At 40.2% G+C, this 7,218-nt stretch overlaps 1 pseudogene; it reads right to left on the minus strand.

Moving 5' to 3' along the window:
- Positions 1–2,746: 2,746 nt before the first annotated feature.
- Positions 2,747–5,097, minus strand: LOC143272676 (ubiquitin carboxyl-terminal hydrolase 1 pseudogene; annotated as a pseudogene).
- Positions 5,098–7,218: the final 2,121 nt, after the last annotated feature.

Consider the following 7,218-nt stretch of genomic DNA (forward strand, 5'->3'; position numbering starts at 1 on the left):
GGGATACTATGGCTTTACATCTCTAGAGGCCTCATGTTAAAGTCATCATGGGAAGGACTACATTCCAGTAAAGTGGAGTGTTCAAATTATATATCTCTGAGATTCTCAGCTAAGAAATGAAAATGATGAATTTAATTTTTCTTTTTTAAAATTTTTAATTTTATAATTTAATTTAATTCTACATATCAGCCATGGATTCCCTCGTTCTCCCCCCTCCTGCACTCCTACCCTCCCCCCTGGCTCACCCCCCCATTCCCAACTCTTCCAGGGCAAAGACTCCCCTGAGGATTGAGATCAACCTGGTAGAATCAGTCCAGGCAGGTCCAGTCCCCTCCTCCCAGGCTGAGTCAACTGTCCCTGTATAAGCCCCAGGTCTCAAACAGCCAACTCATGCACTGGATACAGGTCCCGGTCCCACTGCCTGGATGCCTCCCAAACAGATCAAGCTAATCAACTGTCTAACTTATCCAGAGGGCCTGATCTAGTTGGGGGCTCCTCAGCTACTGCTTCATAGTTCATGTGTTGTCATTCTTTTGGCTATTTGTCCCTGTGCTTTATTCAACCTTGGTCTCAATAATTCTTGCTCATACAAACCCTCCTTTTTCTTGCCAAATGGACTCCTGGAGCTCCACCTGGGGCCTGGGAATGTATCTCTGCATCCAGTTTCCTCAGTCATGGGATGAGGTTTCTAGCACGACAATTAGGGTTTTGGGCCATCCTATCACCAGAGTAGGTCAGTTCGGGCTGTCTCTCAACCATTGTCAGCAGTCTATTGTGGGGGCATCTTTGTGGATTTCTGTGGGCCTCTCTAGCATGTTGCTTCTTCCTATTCTCATGTGGTCATCATTTATCAAGGTCATTTATTTCTTGTTCTCCCTCTCTGTTCTTGATCCAGCTGGGATCTCCCGCTCCCCTAAGCTCTCTTTCTCTCAATCCTTGCCCTTCATTACTCCCACTCACGTCCTGGTTGTTCATATAGATCTCATCCATTTTCTGTCAATGGGTGATCCCTGTGTCTTTCTTGGGGTCCTGTTTTCTAGGTAGCCTCCCTGGAGTTGTGAATAGCAGTCTAGTCATCTTTGTTTTACATCTAGTATCCTCCTATGAGTGATTGCATACCATGTTTGTCTTCTGAGTCTGGGTTACCTCACTCAGAATGATTTTTTTCTAGTTCCATCCATTTGCCTGCAAACCTCATGATGTCATTATTTTTCTCTGCTGAGTAGTATTCCATTGTGTATATTACCACATTTTATTTATCCATTCTTCAGTTGAAGGGCATCTAGGTTGTTTCCAGGTTCTAGCTATTACAAACAATGCTGATATGAACATAGCTGAGCAAGTGCCCTTGTTGTATGATTGAGCATTCCTTAGGTATATGCTCAAGAGTGGTATAGCCAGTTCTTGGGGGAGATTGATTCCCAATTTTCTAAGAAAGTGCCACATTAATTTCCAAAGTGGTTGAACAAGCTTGCATTCCCACTAGCAGTGGAGGAGAGTTCCCCTAGCTCCACATCCTCTCCAGCATAAGCTGTCTTCAGTGTTTTTGATCTTAGCCATTCTGACAGGTGTAAGGTGATATCTCAGAGTTGTTTCGATTTGCATTTCCCTGATAATTAGGGATGTTGAGCAATTCCTTAAATGTCTTTCAGCCATTTGAGTTTCCTCTGTTGAGAATTTTCTGTTTAGTTCTATAGCCCATTTCTTTTTTCCTTTTATTTTACTTTACAATACCTTTCAGTTCTACATAATAGCCACAGATTCCCTTGTTCTCCCCCTTCCTGCTCCCTCCCCTTCCCGCCAGCCCATCCCCCATTCCCACCTCTTTCAGGGTAAAGCCTCCCCCAAGGACTGAGATTGACCTGGTAGACTCAGTCCAGGCAGGTCCAGTCCCCTCCTCCTAGATTGAGCCAAGTGTCCCTGCATAAGTCCCAGGTTTCAAAGATCTAACTCATGCAATGAGCCCAGGACCCTATTTCTTTTTTTTTTTTTTTTGGTTGTTAAACAGTTTAAATTTTATTGACCTCCTAGTTTTTTTTTAAATTAAAGGTCACACCTCTAGGTCGATGTACTATATACAGATCGTGCAGAATGAGTATGAAGAGATACAAATGAGTCATGCCCAAAAGATTGACTAGAGTACAGAGTCATCTTCATAAATACATATAAAATCCTTATGAAGACAGGAGGGACTGCCAGGTTTTCTGAGACACTTTCCAAAGTTATTCAAGGCACAAAATATACACCACTGTGAATATACACACTCTAGGCTTTGTGCCTCTGATACAGCCCAAAGATTTGGCTCCATGACTATTATAAAACTAAATATACTGAATGAGATTCTGTTTCTCAGGTAAAAAAGCCAGACCTATAAATATCGAGTAGATAATTACTCCAAAATATGGAGAATACAAATACAAGCACTTTATTTTAAAAAGCAAACACAAAAGATCGTATATATCCAAAAGTGTTAACTGCTTCCAAGCTTCCATTTTGTATCATTTAGTACCTATACAAGTTTTTTCCCAGGAGCTTATTATGCATCATTGTCTCAACTAAAGAAAATGATTCTAAAAATTAACATGGTTTTCAGTATTTAAAATCTCACTATTTATATAAAAGTCTAGAGAGACCAATAATATCCGATAGCTTCAAAAGATAAACTAAGATAAGACTCTTAGGTGTAATCAACTTTACCAATGTTTGTCCAGGTCTATTTAATATATACACAAGGGAAATATACTCACTATAATTTCTTATCAAATAGCAAGTAGGGAGTAAATGTAGGAGATGCAGAAGTGGAAAGAGAATTCAAAAAGTCCTTCTCTTTTGTGACTTTTACTTCAGAGTCATCAAAGAGCCACCACTGCCCCTCGTACTCCTGTAAGCTTTGCACTACATAGGAAATTTTGTTCTCAAATCCATTCATGTTAATGCCTGTTTGGTCACTGGATTCCTTGTTCCTGTTGGATTCGTGGGTCCCATTTGTATCATTAGTTTCAGAATTTCTATTTTCAGCCAACGCTGTCCCAGCAACCTTATCAGGATTAGACGCTTTGTTTTTCAGTTCATAATCTGCTTTGCTCTTTTGTCCTCCAAGAAGTCCAACAGCTTCTACATTTTTTTTTTGTTCAAAACTTTACTTGGCTGGGCATTTCCACCAACTCTAATTGACACTTCATCACCATAATTTTCAGCCATCCCCCTTGCTTCCTCCTCATTCAGTGGCTCTGGCTTACCTAGTTCACACATCTGGTCAACCACAAAATTCCCTTTATCTCATTCTAGACTGTTAAGGTCAGTGACTTTCACAGAAGCAGTATAGTGCCCACTACTAATAACAATGCCACTGTGCATCACAACAGCAAATAATCCATAGCTGTCATTAGTCGGCTTTGTACTCCATTCTTCTAGTGACAGTTTAAGAGGTGTCAATAAAGGAGTGTTGATCTTGGAAAGTCCACCACCATAACAATCAAACTCCAAGCCACTAGCAGCAAAGCACTTCAGATGGATAGTGATAACTTCAGGCATTTTATCAAATAAGAGACTTCGCTCTGCTTCTATATAATGATGGCAATTTTCACAAAAATATTTATCTTCCCCTACAATTCTCTCCACTGAAGCAAACTGTGAAATTTCCCATCTCAAGGTCTTCATTTCTGTTTTTGGCTCTGGAGAAATTTCAGAGCTCTCCTCAACTTTAGAAAGCTCATCTTCTTGTACCAGGGCACTAATACCCTGAAAATCTTTTCTTCTTTCTGTTAAGCTTTCACATTCCAAACAGCGAGTCCTTAATACAAGCTGACCTTGAAATAATTTCTCTACGAGTTCAAAAACAACTTGTTCTGCACCTTTGTTTATGGGCTTAACTTCACTAACATGCACAGGTTTAACACTGCTTCCTGGAGATTCGAGAATACCACCATTGGCTGTGTTCTCACTTTCGTTCTTCCCTAAGTCCTCTTCCAAGTCATACTCGTTCTCTTTAGGTTGTCCTTTGGATCGCTGGTTTGTTGTTATTTTCCCAGACTACAGAACTTAGAAAGAATGCTGGGCTGCTTAGTTGTAGATTTTAGCCAATTGATTTTAACTTTTGATTTCTTTGGAGAGGGTCTTGCACTCTCATTTTCAGAAACACACTTGGGGATGATTTTAGAAATCTCAACTGTGTCACCTATAGCTTTTCTTTTTGATCTAATTTGTCTCTGGTTCTCTTCCAATGACTGGGGTTCCTTGGACAATTTAACTTTTTTCTTCAGGTTACCAGACTCACTGTCACTTTTTCTTTTCCAGTTTCCTTTTGGGAGTTTTTCTTTCAAGTCCTCCAAATTCCTCATACTGTCCATCTCCATGTTGTTGACTCCACTCATCTCCTCTTTCTGATGAGATTTTTCTTCTACCTTAGTAGATAATTCAGCCAAGTTTTTCACTTCTTTTTTTAGGAGTTGACATGTTTCTTGAATGTTTCCCAGAATACACTGTAGCACTTCCTGTGCATCATGCTGTAGATATCCTTCATACATAGGGTTCCCTGAGTATGTTAAGCCTTGGCTATGTAGCAAGTTCATCTGTATATTTCTCTGGACTTAAGAGAAAACTAGCTTGAAGCTGTTCAACTGAAATTATTAAGGACTGTAAACTGCATAAAAGCTCATAACTTGCCAAAGGATCTTCTTTGCAGCTTCCCTTATCTTTCTGATTGGAGTCATCCTTCAGAGCTTCTTTCTTCCTTGAAATAATATTAAATAAGTGCTTCACTCCAGACTTAAAACTAGGACAAATGTATAACACCTGAAGAATACTATTCAGATAGCAAGTGTTGCCAAGATTATTCAGTCCCACAAATGGTAACAGGTTTTCTCTCTTCTCACAGTTTATTGGTGAGGATTGTGCCGCAGGAACAACTTGGTCAATCTCAGGTCCTCTATATTCAGAAGCTCTTTCTTCATTTTCTTGAGAATCTGTGAAATCTAAAGTTCTTTTAGTTTCCTTTTTCTGAAAAAACTTCAAAGAAAGTCTGTTCTTCGATGGACTACCTCTTGAAAGCCCATTACTTTCACTAGGTATGACACCAGACATTTTCTTTTAAAATTGCAAGGAGTTGATGAGAATTAACTTATAGAAAGCAGCTGTAATCACCAATTATATCTGGTCATAGCCCTGAGCAGGTCTGTGGTGCTGCTGCCGGGGAGACCAGCTGGGCAGAGTGCGAGCGCCACAGGTGAGCCCCGCCGCCATCCCGGGAGAGGGGTCGCTGGTGGGTGCCTCCCACAAGGGAGTGACCATTCATCCGCAGAGCAGGAGCCAGGCCTCTGCTCAGTCCTGTCCACCACAGCCCTACTACATCCCCTGCGCAGCCCTCAGGGACCCCGCTCCCAGAATCCTATTTCTTAATTGGACTGTTGGGCATTTTGATGTCTAGTTTCTTGAGTTCTTAATATATTCTGGATATCAGTCCTCTGTCAGATGTGGGGTTGGTGAAGATCTTTTCCCATTCTGTAGGCTGTTGCTTTGCCTTGTTGGCCATATCCTTTGCTCTACAAAAGCTTCTCAGTTTCAAGAGGTCCCATTGATTGATTGTTTCTCTCAGTGTCTGTGCTACTGGTGTTATATTTGGGAAGTGATCTCCTATGCCAGTAAGCTCCAGACTACTTCCTACTTTCTCTTCTATCAGGTTCCGAGTAGCTGGATTTATGTTGAGGTCTTTGATCCACTTGGACTTAAGTTTTGTGTACGGTGACAGATATGGATCTATTTGCAGCCTTCTACACGTTGATATCCAATTATGCCAGCACCATTTTTTGAAGATGCTTTCTTTTTTCCATTGTACACTTTTGGCTTCTTTGAAAAAATTATATGTTCATAGATGTGTGGATTAATGTCAGGGTCTTCAATTCGATTCCATTGGTCCACATGTTGTTTTTTATGCCAACACCAAGCTGTTTTTATTACTATAGCTCTATAGTAGAGCTTGAAGTCAGGGATTGTGATGCCTCCAGAAGTTGTTTTATTGTACAGGATTCTTTTGGTTATCCTGGGTTTTTTGCTTTTCCATATGAAGTTGAGTATTATTCTTTCCAGGTCTGTGAAGAATTGTGTTGGTATTTTGATGGGGATTGCATTGAATCTGTAGATTGCTTTTGGTAAAATGCCCACTTTTACTGTGTTAATCCTGCCTAGCCATGAGCATGGGAGATCTTTCCATTTTCTGACATCTTTTTCCATTTCTTTTTTCAGGGACTTAAAGTCTTGTCATATAGATCCTTCACTTGCTTGGTTAGTGTTACCCCAAGGTATTTTATGTCATTGGTGGCTATTGTAAAGGGTGATGTATCTCTGATTGCCTTCTCAGCTTCTTTATCCATTGTATATAGGAGGGCTACTGATTCTTTTGAGTTGATCTTGTATGCTGCTATGTTGCTGAGGGTGTTTATAAGCTGTATCAGTTCCTTGGTTGAATCTTTGGGTTGAAGTATACTATCATGTCATTTGCAAATAGGGAAAGCTTGACTTCTTCCTTTGCAATTTGTATCCCCTTAATCTCCTTATGTTGTCTTATTGCTCTGGCTAGAACTTCAAGTACTATATTGAATAAGTATCGGGAGAGTGGACAGCCTTGCCTCGTTCCTGATTTTAGTGGAATTGCTTTGAGTTTCTCTCCTTTTAATTTGATGTTGGCTGTTGGCTTGCTGTAAATTGCCTTTATTATGTTTAGGTATGTTCCCTGTATTCCTGATCGCTCCAAGACTTTTATCATGAAGGGGTGTTGGATTTTGTCAAATGGTGTTTATTCATCTAGTGAGATGATCATGTGCTTTTTTTCTTTGAGTTTGTTTATATGGTGTATTACATTGACGGACTTTCATATGTTGAACCATATTTGCATCCCTGGGATGAAGCCTACTTGATCATGGTGGATAATTGTTTGGATGTGTTCTTGGAGTCTGTTTGCCAGAATTTTATTGAGTATGTTTGCATCAATATTCATGAGGGAAATCGGTCTGTAGTTCTCTTTCTTTGTTGTATCCTTGTTTGGTTTAGGAATCAGGGTAATTGTAGCCTCATAGAAGGAGTTTAGTAATGTACCTTCTGTTTCTATTGTGTGGAACAATTTAGCGAGTATTGGTATTAACTCTTCTTTGAAGATCTGGTAGAATTCTGCACTGAAACCATCTGGTCCTGGACTTTTATTGGTTGGGAGACTTTTAATGACTG

The sequence above is a fragment of the Peromyscus maniculatus genome, chromosome 1 (assembly GCF_049852395.1).
Source record: "Peromyscus maniculatus bairdii isolate BWxNUB_F1_BW_parent chromosome 1, HU_Pman_BW_mat_3.1, whole genome shotgun sequence".
Classification (NCBI taxonomy): Eukaryota; Metazoa; Chordata; class Mammalia; order Rodentia; family Cricetidae; genus Peromyscus; species Peromyscus maniculatus.